This window comes from Dermacentor silvarum, chromosome 5 (genome assembly GCF_013339745.2).
Source record: "Dermacentor silvarum isolate Dsil-2018 chromosome 5, BIME_Dsil_1.4, whole genome shotgun sequence".
Classification (NCBI taxonomy): domain Eukaryota; kingdom Metazoa; phylum Arthropoda; class Arachnida; order Ixodida; family Ixodidae; genus Dermacentor; species Dermacentor silvarum.
Window position 1 is genome coordinate 186,190,979 of NC_051158.1, and position 15,708 is coordinate 186,206,686.

Sequence of the window (15,708 nt, forward strand, 5' to 3'; positions counted from 1 at the left end):
TACTCCCTTTGTCATTGTTTAACGAGTGGTACTCAGTGTTGCCGACGTTCTGGGGATGAAGCCCTTTCTTTAAAGGTTAGCGATACAAGGCTGGTGGATGAGCAAATTTCTGTATCCTCGAGGAAAGCCGTACATCACGAAGTGCCGGTAACACGTTCGGACAGTTTCAGCAGCGGTCCGCGAACTTCGCCACACAGATTCCTTCTATTCCTTAACATAACAGTCACTATTTTTGCAGCCAACTACTGCACACGTCTTCAATCTACATTATTCAATCTAGCATGATTGGAGCACAGTGTATTAGTGAAAACTCAGTTGCATTTCCGACAGCTGATCGCACAGAAGCAAGGTAGAATCGGTAATGGTTTCGTATTCGTGCGCGGTCGCCGAGGAGAGGTATGACGCGCCGCCGTGAGCGCCATCTCATTTCACTAAAACAAACTGCTGCGCGAAAAGGGTCAATAGTTCTAAAGTTCATGAGATGTTTTCTTTACTTATTAATTAGACAAAAAAAAACACGGAAACATTGATATCAGTTATTTCTGCCACAATTTTTGGGGCATACGAATATATTCTGTTATGAAAACATACATATTTTAATGGACAGTGCATAGCGTTCAATAATTCGTTTGCAGCATCTAATATACAATGAAATTGGCAATGCAGTTATTATTCATGCATTTGATCCCTCGACAAATTCTATAAGGAGGAAGCCTGCGCTGCAACCTGAGCCCCCCCCCCCCCGAAAATTTGGACCACCTGGGGTTCTTTAATGTGCACCTAAATCTAAGTACACGGGTGTTTTCGCATTTCGCCCCCATCGAAATGCGGCCGCCGTGGCCGGGATTCGATCCCGCGACCTCGTGCTCAGCAGCCCAACACCATAGCCACTGAGCAACCACGGCGGGTGAAAGCACAGCATTGATGAGTACTGAAGTGACCAGTGCATGTTGACAGCACCGTAAATCACCACAGCACCAGGAGCGCAATGAATTGGGCTGGTTGGTACATCATTGAACTTAAAGGAAACAGCACCAAAAAGATTGCCAAAAAAAAAAGCATGTGCTAAAAAGTTGCAATTTCGCCCGAAAGGCGAAGCATCCATTGCAATAACAAAATTAGTAGAGAGCTATACTGAATAAGGATGGTAGTTTTATATGCTGCATAAGCTTGGACACATTCGCTTACTAATTGAATTAACAAGCCTGGTGCCTGCATGCACAAGCAAACATGAATACATCACACTCGATGACCGCAGGCAACCACTGTCAAAACGCTGGCGTGAGCAAGCGCGGCAGCAGCGAGCGAAGGTTTGTGCAGTTTATCGCTTCAATGGAAACTGAGCGGCGAAAGCACAGAGCATACCAAAGTAAGAGCTGTGTGGAGATCGCTTTCAAGATACGGTGCGTGCGATAGCCCGCAGCCACGCGAAGTACAAATATGCAGCTGCTAGAAGAGTAGAAGCAGCACCCCCTCCCTCCCGCGCTGCCTTCCCGCTTTCCTCCTTTCGCGTGGGAGATTGAGTCGCCAGTTCCCCTTGCGCCCAGTCGCTAGATATGCATTTGGAGCTGCAGCTAAACGCCGCCTCTCCTCCCTCCCTTCCTTCCTCCCACCCCCCCATAGCCTTTCGCACAACAGAAGACGTCGCGTTTGCTCTTCACCGTGCGTTCGCTCTCCATGAAAGCGCGTGCCACTCATGCGCCTTCACTCACACATACAGCACACAGGGCATGCGGCAACATCTGATTGCAACATGAATTAACGAGGGGGAAAGAGAGAGAGAGAGGCCCTTGCCCACCTGACACCCACCTGGTAGCACTCGAGGCGTGCGCCATAGGCTTGCCGGCCGCGCTCGTCCTCGGGCCGCTCTCCCTGCCGGTAGAAGTGCAGGGCCAGCCCCTGGGGGTCCCGTTGCTTCGCCAGTGAGAGGCTGAGGTCAATGACCCCTGCGTGGTGACCACAGCTGGTCAGCAGGCCACATGCCGTGCCCAGCGGCAGTTGAGGACCCACCTGCACACGGGAGGCTCCCTTGTCATCCAACAGCTGAACGAATAAAATGTGACCTGAGAAGCTCGCAACCATTCTCCATACAGTGCTTCGTGCTAATGATCTATGAGAAAGGAAAGGTTTACCAGCTTGCGTACAATATCATATGATGAATTCCAAGCAGAATCAAGTTTTTGTGTGGCAGCCAGGTGACGGTCATAGTAATTGCAATCACGGGTTCAGAGAGCACTTGTCCTTGTCTATGTTGTTTGGTTTCCTTTCCTCGTTCCATAAGCAGCGCGGCTTATGGAACGAGGAAAGGAAACCAAAGAACATAGACAAGGACAAGTGCTCTCTGAACCCGTGATTGCAATTACTATGATCGTCACCTGGCTGCCACAAAAAAAATAATGGTAGAGGGAATATTTAACTCGTATCAACAGCACCGTGGAGCACTTGTGAAAATGTGCTCTGAGGCAGCTTAGACTGCTTAACTTGCGAGAGTGCCTGGTGATGGTGTCGTCCACCTCCCAGACAGTGTGTGTCGTACCCTAGGCCGAGGGCCGAAATTTGCAGTGGTGCAGAAGTCACATGCCAAGCTGCCTTCCAGTGGTCAAAGGATCTCGAGCCTTGCCCCAACAAGTGAGTGCAACAGCTGAAGGCGTTGACCTTCTGCTACACGAAAGGCCTCCACTGAACAGTTGACCCTCAAAGAAAGTGTCCGCCTCCTTGATCCAAAATGAGCTTAGAATGGTACTAGCAGAGAAAGAATGTGCACTCATTTAAAAGCGCATGACAATGTTTCTTCCATGTTCAAATGTTCCTTGTTCAAATTAGACTGTTCGCTGATGACTGTGTTGTGTACCGAGCCATTAAAAGTGACACTGACCACCAATATTTACAAACTGGTCTCGATTCAATTAACACTTGGTGTTCATCGTGGCAAATGATCCTAAACTACTCTAAGACAAAGCTCGTCTCCTTTACAAGAAAATCTTGCCGCATTCCAACTACATACACTATTAATTACATAACAGTTGAGACAGCTTCTACTTACAAATATTTAGGTATTCACCTACAGTCTGACTTAACCTGGAACTATCACATTGATCTGATTCTAGCAGCTGCTAAGCGTTCTCTTGGCTTATTAAAACGTAACCTTCGACATGCTCCTACGCCTGTGCGTAAACTTCCTTATATCACCTTAATCCGACCTAAAATCAAATACCCGGATCAAGCCTACATCATAGATAACATCGGATCCCTGCAAAACTGTGCTGCTCGTTTCATTTTTTCAGATTACTCGCGTTTCACTAGCGTCACAGCATTAAAAGCTCATGCTGGTCTTATTAACCTCTCCGATCATCGCAAACTTGCTCACTTAACTCTTTTTCACAAAATTTACCATCATCCGTTGCTTCATGACGATTTCTTTCAATCACCATCGGCCTTCTTTCCCCCGCCGTGACCATCCTTTCAAGATCAAACGTATCATTTGCCGCACTTCATCTTTTGCGAAATCATTCATACCCAAAACCACTATTGAGTGGAACCCGCTGCCTGCTACAATCCCAACTGAAATGAACACATCGAAATTTCAAGAACTTCTAAAAAATGAATGCAATGAGTAGCTTTTCTTCTAGTTCTGTTCCGCTTACCGCAATGTGTATGATTTTTTTTTGTGTTCTGTTTATTATGTTGCATTTTTTCATTATGGTTAATTGATTGTTGCTGTGCTGCCACATTTTATTCTTGTTGTGTATTCCTTCTCTAGATTGTCATAGAATTTTTGTCACCCCCCTATGTTATACCCTCGTTGTGAGGGCCTTTAGGGGTTTCTTGAAATAAATAAATAAATGTTGCCCTCACATCTCGCTGGCAGAGTACAGGCCAGAGCAACGTAACTGTGCACAAAACTTGATTTCACAAAGTTGTCATAAAATATGGCACTTAAAGAAAGATAAGCAGGGTAATGTCATCAGTTATTTCAATGATATAGTAAAACCAGCAATACCGACCTGTACAGTACCCAGAGCAGCCAAGCTACTTTCATTCGAAGTAGGGATGAACAAGATACAGAGGCTCCTTCTATAACAAGCGATGAAGTTAAGAAGGGCCTTCCAAGACATGACCCAAAGAAAAGCGGTAGGAGAAGATGGAATACAGTCGATTTATTCAAAGACGGAGCAGATATCGTGCTTGAAAAGCTTGCGGTCCTTTATAGACAATGCCTCACGACTTCAGGTGTACTGGAGAACTGGAAGAACGCCAAAATTAAACTACAGTATAGACCACTTATAACGTAACTGTTTATAGTGCAGAAGTGGCTACAACGCAGCCTTTTCCGAATCCCGTTTACCCTCCCATAGAACTCCATGTATACGCATACCACTTACAGTGAAGCCGCGTGAGACGAAACGCCGGTTATAATGCGGCTTCCGCGGGAAAATCTCGCCGACAAGGGCGGCAGCGAGCACGCTTCTCAACAAGGTGCGCCCACCGATGGGAGATAGGAGATCAACGAGGGCGATGCGAAGGAGGAGCATGAGACGTCGAGCAAACGAACGGGGAAAAATGCGCGCGTTGGTTGTCTAGGCGACGGAGAAACCTTTTGCTTGGCTGCTTATCAGCGGCGGTGCGTTTTGCACTGAACGCAGCTTCAGTTTCTGTGCACCTGTCGCGATGCGTGTCGTGAAATGCAGATATCGCGCGAGCGACGCTGTCAATTTAAGCAGTGTTCCGAAAATTTAGTTTGGAGCTAAAAACCTCGTTAATTCGACCCTCGTTAATTTGGAAAATAGGTTAATTCAGACTCATCCTTTAGTCCCGGCCGGCATATGCATTATTCAATGCAATCAAACTCTCGTTAATTCAGACTTACTTGGCCGCACATCGGTTAATTCGGACTATTTTCGGTGCTCGGTGTGCGAGGAGCGCTGCAAATGTGTAACGCAAAAGAGCAAGAACGGCGCTAGTGTCCAACCTAAACAAAGCGGCGGAGTCCGCATCGCCACAGCTATCAGTTGAAATCGTACGTGAATGACAGCAACACCGGAACGCTTCGAGCCTATTTGTGTCTATAAAGCCTGTATTCTTGCGTTTACCGCCGCACATAACACCGCGTTGGCCCGGCTTTCGTAACTGCGTAGTCGTCATCCACGATCGTGTCGATAGCGGCCGCGGTTTTCTCCGCAGCGGTTGCGGCGAACAGTAGTTTCGTTTTTACTCGGTACGCGCGTCGGCCGCGTGCCTAAATAACTGCGTAGTCGCCATCGATGAACGCATAGATAGCGACCGTGGTTTCGACTGCAGTTGTTGCAGCGAATGGTAGTTAGTTCGTCCAGACTCGGTGCGTGCGTCGGGCGCGTTCCTTCAGCACCGCACAAAGTCTCCATTCATAATCGCGTCGATAGGGGTCACTGTTTTTTTCTGCAGCGGTTGCGGCAAACAGTTGTTTCGTTTTGACTTGGTGCAAAGCTGTCGAGCTTGAAGAGCACAGGCTACATCGCGATTATGTTTTCGCCAGCTCACTGGCAAAAACGTAATCGAGATGTGCACGCGATTGTACAAAGCGTGTCTACATGCTTGGTCTACATGTTTTGCAGACGTGCAGGGCTTGAAAATTGTTGTTTTGGTTATAGTGCGTACCGCTTATAGTGCAGATATTCGCGACTCTGGCGACTTACGTTATAAGCGGTCTACACTGCAATCCATAAGAAGGGAGACGTTAAAGAATTGAAGAATTATAGGCCTATTAGCTTGCTTTCAGTACTGTATAAAATATTCACCCAGATAATTTCCAACAAAATCAGGGAAACACCTGACTGCACTCAACCAAGAGAACAGGCTGGCTTCAGGAAGGAATATTCTACAATGGATCACATACATGCCATCTGTCATGATATGGACGGAAGCGCGCAAAAAACAAAAAGACATTGCCGTGTTCGCCGTGCGGGGGCGATGACGAAGTGGTGTGATCGTGTGGCGCGTGCGAGTGTTCGGAGCTGCTCGACGTTGAAGGCCAGCCGGTTCTCGCTGTACGCCCGGTCCAGGGAACCCAGATCGCCCACTACGCTGTCCTCGGACGCAAAGGACCTGTGTTCCTGCTGGGAAACCGGTCCAGGGAGCCAGGCAAACGAGGCAACTCGTTCTCGGATGCCAGTGACCTGCGTTCCTGCTGGGCAACCGGTCCAGGGTGCCAGGCAAACGAGGCAACTCGTTCTCGGATGCCAGTGACCTGCGTTCCTGCTGGGCAACCGGTCCAGGGTGCCAGGCAAACGAGGCAACTTGTTCTCGGATGCCAGTGACCTGCGTTCCTGCTGGGCAACCAGTCCAGGGAGCCAGGTGAGCGGAGCAATCACGGTCCAAAGAGCCAGACGAGCAGGGCAACTGGTCCAGGGAGCCTGAAGGGCCTGTGTTCCTGCTGGACAACCGGTCCAGGGAGCCAGGCGAGGTGGTCGCTTTCCCGGGCCACTGCCACGACCAGCCTGCTGCGGAGATGAGAGCAGTAGCGAGAGCTGTTGCACGGCTACCATGGCTGTGTCTGCTACCGTCGCTGCTGCAGATCCCATGATGCCGTGGGTAGACCCATGGTAATGTCGTACCGCCGTCAGCGGACCCTTCGGGACCGACATCGGCCTCTACGTGTCAACGGGCTCCACACATCAACGGGCTCCACGCAAAGGAAACGCACGGCGAGAGACTTTATATAACAGGACACTTTAGTAGCAGCTTCGGGACTGCATGCGTTAGCATAATTCTTAAGTACATGTCCATCGTGAAGTCTTTACGTCTTTGTGCTGTTAATATATATTCTGTGTTTGTGTGCACTCGAGTGGACGATTGCATTCCTTGGCGAGTGGTCCTGGGCCCAAACCTCATTACATTTTCATCACAATCAAACCTCACTACATCATTTTTCATCACACCCTCAATCAGCTAATGGAGTCCATCAGTGTACACATTTAGGCTTGTTGGTGTAGCATGTTTACAAATTTTTTTCTTGTAGCGCAAAAAAACACACAGACGTAGAAGAAGAACAGAGACACACACAGGCACGCTCCATTTTTCTTCGTCCATTTTTTCTTGCGCTACAAGAAGAAAATCAGCTAATGGAGTAACCTGTGGAGTACAATCAATGCCTCTATATGGCTTTCATAGACAATGAAAAAGCATTTGATTCACTAGAGATGGATGGATGGATGGAAAAACTTATCGAGGGAGGGGAAAAGGGAAATAAGGGAAGGGGTTGGGTGAAAGGGAGCGGGTGGGTGGGTCCTCCTTATTCTAGGACACCAGTGAGGAATCCTGGCAACCTTCTGCACCTGGTCCAAGAGGCCCCTTGGGCCTCCAGCTCCGACCAGGCGAGGAGGATATCTCACGGCTCCCTAACTAGAGATGCCAGCAGTCACAGAGGCATTGCGCAGTCAAGGAGTACAGGACGCATACGTGAATGTCTTAGGAAACATCTACAAAGATTCCACAGCTACCTTGGTTCTCCACAAGAAATGTAGAAAGTTACCTATCAAGAAAGGGGTCAGGCAAGGAGACACAATCTCTCCCATGCTATTCACAGTGTGGCCCATCTCCTTTCGGAGTAGCTTTTGGAGCAGCCAAAAATGCGTTTCCAAGCAGTAAAATGGACTTTCCGAGCAGGTTTATGAAAGCGATTGCAAACTATATTATATGGGGCTTTTACTGTGGGCAATGCATGTGAAAGCAGTCATTGGTTCATAAATTCAATCCAAACACTAAAATTGACCATAACCCCTCCCCCACTACCTTTCATCGCAGTCCTTACTGTGGACTGCGACGAAGTGGTGGTGTCATAAGATCTGCTTAAAAAGCACTTCAGTCGCTTAAAAAAGCACGGAAGGACTTGGACATGCTACGTGCAGAACTTGAAAGCATTTTGCAATCTTCAGAGTGATCTTGCTCCTATAAATTTATCCTTTGTAGGACTCCACTGTAAAGAGCTGCACTCTTTACAATGCAGCACTCTTTTCTAAAACATTACCGCAAGCGGTATGAAATTCATATGAAATGTAAAATGAACTTAACAATGTATTATTAAAACGTACGAATGAAATAATTTTCATACCGCCAGTGGTAGGAAAAAATTTAATTATTTTTCCCTGTGCTGCGATTCACTGATAACCATCTACAGTCAACGTCCGATTTTTCGAAAGGCCTAGGGGCCGCGAAAATGTTTGAAAAATCAGGCAGTCTGAAAAAATCTATGATTGCTTTTTACTGTCCCCAAGGGCTCAAATCACCACAGGGGCGTCAAAAATAGGTCTGAAGGCCTGCCAGTACACTTATTAGGCGTATCGTATGGTGACAGGAGACGGTGGATGCATCGAGTATAATTAAGGAATAAATACCGTGACAATTGCACTTTCCCACGTTTGCTTAACTCCTTCCATACCACGCCCGTTAGGCATAGTTAGCCCTTGTAAACGCCGCTTTTGAGACCTTCCGAGCCGCTCACGGACACAAAGCGCCATTGGACGTGAAAGAGGAGAAACTATATTTTTGTTTTCTAAGCAGTTTGCTTTTTTCCCGCCAAGCAATGATTTTTAAACGCGCTCCGAAGTTTTGTGATCGTCAAAGCAGAAGGCAAAATTGTCCAGCTCCGAAAACGGCGCACGCGCTTTGGGAGATTGCAGATATCTCGATTCCGCTGCCTCTGCGGCTGATCTTATCAATACATCGAATAGCAGTGAGTCAGAGGACGCTGGCTTTTCGTTGGACTTTCAGTCTGAAAGCGACGACGACCCAACCAGCCCGGAACATCGGCGGCTGCAGCCGGCATGCCCAACTGTAGTACTTGCAGTTAAAATTTTTGTAGCGGAATACCTGTTGAATGAAAAATTTTGATTTTTTCGGAGTTAGTGCCTACTAGACGGCAATAAATTTTTGTATATCTCATAATTTTCGTAACATTTCTTTCTTAGTAGATACAAGCGTGTCTGTACAAACTTTGTTCAATTTTATCGCACAATCTTGATTTTAACAATTTATATCTTTTTAATGACATACATCTCGTTAATAAAACTTTTATGCGTGAAAGTGCATTCATTTTTCTTTTCATTTATGCATTACATTAAATCTTGAGTGCAGTAGTTCCTTCAGAAAAAACATCTGCCGTAACATACAAAAAAATGTCACAGTTTCGCCCTAAGGGCGAAGCAATGAATGCGATAGCAACACAGCAATGACATACGAAGTAAGGTGAGCGGCTTTGGTAGCAATATGAATTGTAGTAAACATGAGCTGATTAAGTAAGCAGGTGTGCTGCGGCGTAAGCAGACCGACATGAAGAGAGACTCGATGACCACGAGAAGGCGCGTGTGAAACGATGGTGTTGTTGAGAAGCGCTTCCCTTGGGCAGCGCGTGCGAAGGGACACACCTGTAGCGCTGCACTGCCGACCCGGGCAGCATTGCATGTGTAGCGTGCGTTGGAAAATGTGGCCTGACTATTACTAACTGATTGAACAAGCGCGGTGTGAGCGCGCACAAACAAACATGAATAGATCACACTGAATGACTGCAAACAACGACTGTCAAAACGCTGGCAGCAAGCACATACGCCGCAGCAGCGGGCGAAGGTACGTGCGGTCTATCGCTTCAACGGAAACTGAGCGGCGAATGCACGGCGCATAAAGATCAGAGCCGTGTGGAGATAAGCGACGATGCGAGCGAGCGTCGAGCGCGGTTGTTGGCAGAGTAGAAGTGCGCCCCCCGCTCCCTCCGGCGCTGCCGTCCCGCTTCCTTGCTTGCGCGTGGGAGATTGAGTGGGAAGTTCCTCTTGCGCTCTACGGCTGATCTGTTTATGTTTCCTTCCACTTTAAACCCAAGTGCTTCTGGGAGTTGCACGGTATATCTACGGTTCTCGCTGGGTGGATCCCGTCGCATTCCATCAGGATGTGCTGAGTGGTTTCTGGATCTTTACTGCAGCATACACATGTCTCATCTAGTTCCGAATATTTGTTCCGATATGTTTTCGTCCTTAGGCAACCGGCTCGAGCCTCAAATAGCAAGGCACTGCCCTTTGTGTTATCGTACAGATTTTCCCTTCTAATTTCTTTCTTCTCATTCTTGTAAATCTCCATTGTCCTTTTTGTTTCCATTCTTTGCATCCAATTCACGGTCTCTATTTCACTCACTTTCTTTCTGACGAGTCCTGGTTGTCTAAATACAGTTTCGATTGTCCTGTACTTGGTTGCCAACTTCCTTGACCTCTTCCTCCATTCTGTGTCCACGCTTTTCATGTACAGATACTTGTGAACTTTAGCCGCCCATTTATTTTCATCCATGTTCCTGAGCCTTTCTTCAAAACTAATTTGCTCTGTGCTTCTCAGACTTCAAAAAAGCCCAACCCATGTCCCCCTGCACTGCCTCATTTGTGGTATTACCGTAGGCTCCCAAAGCCAACCGGCCTACTGGTCTTTGGTTAACTTACAACCCCGGCAATATATCTGATTTTAAGCATAGAATGGCAATTTGCGAACATTAGCGCTGGCACCATTACTCCTTTCCAGATTCCACGCACCACATTATACTAATTGCAGCCCCACAGTGCTCTGTGTTTCATTATTGCTGCATTCTGCTTCCCCTTTATTTTCAGATTATCTTGGTGGTTGCTTGAGTAATTCTTTTCTTCGTTTATGTGTACGCCGAGGTACTTAGGTACTGCTTCACTATGGGTATTACTTGCTGTTGAATTGACACCACGAAGTTACTCGCCTCTTCATTAAATATCGTAATTCCCAATTTCTCTGTGCTAAACTTAAGGCCTAGATTTGTCGCTGCATTCCCACAGATTTTCGCGACTATCTGTAAATCTTTTTTATTGTCCGCTAGTAGCGCAATGTCGTCTGCACAGTAGCGCACCCAGGTTCTCTGCCGGGGGGGGGGGGGGAGGGGTTGACAGTTTGCCAATGCCATCCAAACAGCACTAATTTCGATTTCTTCATGGGAAATTGTAAAAAAAAATGTGATTTTTGCGAGTGTGCAGACGATTGCGCATCTTACATCTTAGTTGCAGTACTCAAATGCGTAAGGAAAGAAAAGGGGTTAAAGGAGTACTGACACAAAAATTTTCGAACTTGTTTTTTCTGCTGTAATGAGTAGCTAATGACCCAGTAATCACGGCGCGAAACCTCACTTGCTTCAGAGCGCTACAGGTAATTATTTGGAGTCTTCTTTGCAGCGACCAGTCCACGTTTCTGTTTCAGAGAGCAACGAGATGGGAGAAGAGGAATTGTAAACACAGTGAGCACGTGATCGCACAAAACTGACGTGTTCAAGCCAGCGCGCTCACAGGCGAGCGAGCTTCGTGTTGCTAGTTCGTCTGCTACGCCTGCACGAGCTTTGCGATGTCGTTGCCGTCCTCGTTTTCGTCGTCCAGTGGCGACTATTTCCTCCAGGTGGGAGTCGCCACCGTATTAGACGTGGCCAACCACTTTTGATTAGATCCACCACAGGCGAGCTGGCGATCGCTCGGAAGCCGTATAGGCCCAGCTCGCTGGCCGTCTGATCCGGGGTCGACGGTTCTTGCGATCCGTCCGCAGCTCGTAATAAAGCACTTATATTCGTCAACACAATCAACGTCTGCACATTTATGACGCTCATAACTGACAGTACAATAAGTTTTGCCGACGGCGTTGGTAGCGATGAGAAAACACGTTAGCAAGGCAAGCAACTTCGTAGAGACGATTGCTGCGGCGGCTGCGCTGACCGCTTGTGAGCCAAAGTCATGCCAAGGATTAACCATATTGTCACGTAGTAGCGACGCTGAAGAAAACAGTCGTAAAACTGTGTACAACGAAACTGGTTGTTTATTGGGCGAACCCGTGCCCACAAAAGGAAGGTACACTCAAAGCACAACGATAGCGGCGAACACAGTCGGCGATCGTCGAAAATCTGATCAGCGGCGAAACGCGTCGGCTTTTATACCTGAGTCATCGAAGGTTCTAGATTAATCCCTGATGCCCGCGTGTCTTCCAGAAAGTTCTAGAGAATTCGCGTCAGTCATGCAATCAGATAACATAAGCGTCGGTGAAAACAGGCAATGGAAAGAAGCATCGATAACGTTCTAGAAACTTCCGATACAGGCGCGTCCTGCGCCGAGCGATAACGTTTAACATTTGTTAGCCGGTGGAAAGCGGCCACCGGTGGAAAGCGGCCACCGGTGAAAGATAAACATCTATACGTGTCAATATCGCACAACGTTGCATAACATGCACACTCACAGGCCAGCGTCTCGACGCAGGGAGGAAAAAAATAAAAAAAAGCACCGGGACGATCGGAGCGGTGAGGAACTTGCTCGCCGGCCCCGCCCCGAAGGCAGCGCAAACTCGTGACATACATACGGTGACGTAGCGTTTTCTTGGTTATTTACAATCCCTCCTTGATGTCAATGTCGCGAGGTGCTGCGCTTTGCGGGTGGCTGCGCCCACGTACTTTTAAAATTGATATTAAATATGGTCCAAGATATATTCGCCACTGATATTTTGTAGACGATATGTGTGTGTCCACCTAAATCGATCTCACGAGTTACCTCGACGTCAAATTTTTGTGTCAGTACTTCTTTAAACAAAAGGGGGGAATAAGTCGGCCTCAGGGGGGGGGGTTACAACCCCCGAATCCCCTCCCTCCATCGGTGCGCCACTGCGTCTGCATACATAAGTCCAGGGACCTTCTGTTGCACCATTTTCTCTGGCCTTTTTCCAATAAAAGCTTTCTATGATAAATTTTGATCTCTCCGGCTTCTGTGTTGTTGTTGGATCTGGGGCGCGATCTTGTACGCGTTCCAAAATGGAACGGAGGCGTTCCGTTCCATCGAGCCGCACACGATTGGTCAATTTCAACCGCGACGTTCAAATTGACCAATCGTGTGCGGCTCGATGGAACGGAACGCCTCCGTTCCATTTTGAAACGCGTACAAGATCGCGCCCCTGTTGTCTGAACTTTCTTTCGTGCCAAAGCCCCTAATAAGGTTTGTGATGTACTTCAGTGCATCGTCTCCTTCGTAAATGTTACCGTCTCCATCCCTTATAGCCGTTTGCAAGTTTTTAGTTGAAGCTCCAAGTGCTTTTATATAGTTCCAGAATCTTTTGGGGGCGCCTTTCTCTCTTTCGCGAATGTTACGCACCCAACGTTCACTTGCGCATTTAATTTTCTCTTCCCCAAACTCACTCGCCACCCTTTTCTTTTTTCGGTATTCGTTCCGTCTAAGGAGCACCTCTCGTTCTTGTAATCCCAACTTTTTGGCTTCTCGATGATCTCTAGAAGCCTGCTTATGCTCTTCTATAGCTTGCTTTATTTCCATGTTCTACCCCTTATGTGGTTTCCTCTTTCCAATCCAACAATCCGCCTTTTTCATGTGCCGAGTGCGCATGCCCTGTACCCTAGCGGCGAGCGCCGAAAACGTTTGTACGGAGTCGGTGGTTCGTGCAGCTGACGACGCACGCGTATGCAGCATAGCCGTCAAGCACGCGAACTCTTTATTGTCGGTGCTGTGCCGTTCGACGACGCGGTATTTGCGCTGCGTTTCGGTAGAAACTTCAGCTGTTCACAGGAATATTCGGTTAACGTCCGGTACATCACAATGTATGCCGACACGACACCGATGACGGTCAGAAGTCGACCTCACGCCGGCGCCAACGCTCGGCCGGCTGTAGCTGTGATACTGTGCCAGTGGGAGACCTATATTGACATACGAGTATGACGAAGAAGCGACCGACAACACGACTGACGACAGCGAGTAATCGTAGTGTGATAAGCTTTCGTGCCGAAGACGCCGACAAAACGAGTGTGCTGATCGCCGTGCGAGCGGCTGCCGAGTGAGAACATTGCACTGACAACGTGAATATAGCCGCAAATGCGCTCGTGTATGTATTTATTGACGCTCAAATTGAGTCGAAACGTGCTTCAGACGCTGATATGCACGATTTCCACCCCTTTAAAGCCCTCCACATCAAGTTTGAGGCGGTGTCGATCTCGTTCAGGTAGGTTCATCAGGCCTAACACAGCCTACGAGTTCGTCCGCTGCCGGCGGACCTGAAATATAAGATAAGCAAGTACGACGAAGGAAACTGCTTATATAGTTCGGTACTGACCTTACCGTTTTAAGTGAACCACTCTTAGCATAGTACGATGCACACAGAGTGGGAAGCGGCGACACGGCGCAGTGATAATACCGCGGTACAGGCACCGTTCTTGAACGAAGGCTGTCGGTCGCAGTCGCCGGCGCTTCCATGAACGAAGTGCAACTACAGAGAGTGGATTTTAATGCTGCCATATTTAGTAGTTATCGAAAACACAGTTTGCCTCTATGCTAAACAGGCAACAAGTGATGGCCCTTTTGATACTGCATCGTAAGCAACAACACCGCTCGTTGCCACGCGAGTACGGCGGGCATCGGCATTTTCGCGTGCCAGTGCGGCTAGGTGGTCGTTGTCGCCGTTTTCGATGTGCCCGGGACGTTCATGCCTTCTTGTCTCAGTGTGATCGCTTCTGATATGTGCAATGAGAAGTGTTCATATATACTTTGAACATTTCCTCATTATTTCGTGTGAGCGGTGCATGCTTTCTACTGTACTTGTAGAGAACAGCGAGCGGTGGCCATACGTGTGCCGTTGTAAACAAATGCGCCGTTCCTGCGTTGCACAAATACTCTGGGCGCAGTGTCGCCCCTTCAAAGAGCTATGGCCACTGTGGTCAAGACTCGGCTATAAAAGCAATTTTTATCATCCTATTAGCGTACGTTCAGTGCAGGTCTAACACTGGCAGATGCATGAACTCTGTTGCTATATACGATACGGCTAACCTCCGCTGAGCAGAATCGACCACAGCTTAAACTTGACGTGGGCGGCTGGCGAGTGCTGACGTTCGTGCATTTCAACTTCCGAAGCATGTTTGGACTCATATTCGGCACGAACAAATATGAATAACAGGAATACAAGCGTAGGCGGTGTGTCAATCGCGTTGCGGTGCGATGTATTCGTTCAGAAGCACATCGCACGGTGACTGGTTTTGTCGGCGTAGCTGCACGAAATCCCGTCATCATATTCGACGACTTGTGGTTGTAAGTTGTACCAGAGTCATTGCCGGCCTAGGCATCCTGTCCAACAAGCGGCCACTCACACAAAAACTAAAATTACAACGACAGACAAATGCACAAACCCACTTCAGCTCGCTTCCTGCAGCGTGTCTCCGCGTCCCGCGGGGCCCCTGACGCCGTACGTATTGTTTCTCGCGGAGCCCGCTAAGGTGGCGCCACAGCGCAATGCAAAAGGCGGATTGTTTGCCGTGTCCGTCTTATTTCATGCTGCATAACGTCTGCCACTTCCTTATATTCCCAGACTGCTGTAGGAAAAGTCTCAATTACAATACAAAGGCGGAGTCAGCGCCATTGTTTTCTTTCAATGAAAAATACGGCACCCAACAGCAGAAGCTTGGCAGTGAACGTCGAAGCAGGTAAGCCTAGTGTTGCCGTGGTGGTGGGTGCGGCAGCCAGCAGATCTGCGTGCGAGAGCACCTGTTGAGGGCAACGAGATAGTCAAAGTGGTGGCGGTGGTGGCTTCGATAAAGTCGTTTAAGACCAGCGGTCATGGCAAAAAGTCCGGAAAATCAGACGGCGTAGGGTTTTTGCATCCGAAATTTTAGATGTTCTTATACATTGACGATATGGAGAACGTGGCGGTGCCACGAAG

The 15,708-nt window shown here is 48.1% G+C and overlaps 1 protein-coding gene across 1 annotated transcript in view; it reads right to left on the minus strand.

Moving 5' to 3' along the window:
* The window catches only part of LOC119453956 (nuclear pore complex protein Nup155), a 93,024-nt gene that overhangs the window by 22,476 nt on the left and 54,840 nt on the right, over positions 1–15,708 (minus strand). The window contains exon 3 of the mRNA XM_037715987.2: positions 1,810–2,010. The gene's annotated coding sequence lies outside the window, so the exon portion shown is untranslated. The remainder of the gene's footprint in view (positions 1–1,809; positions 2,011–15,708) is intronic.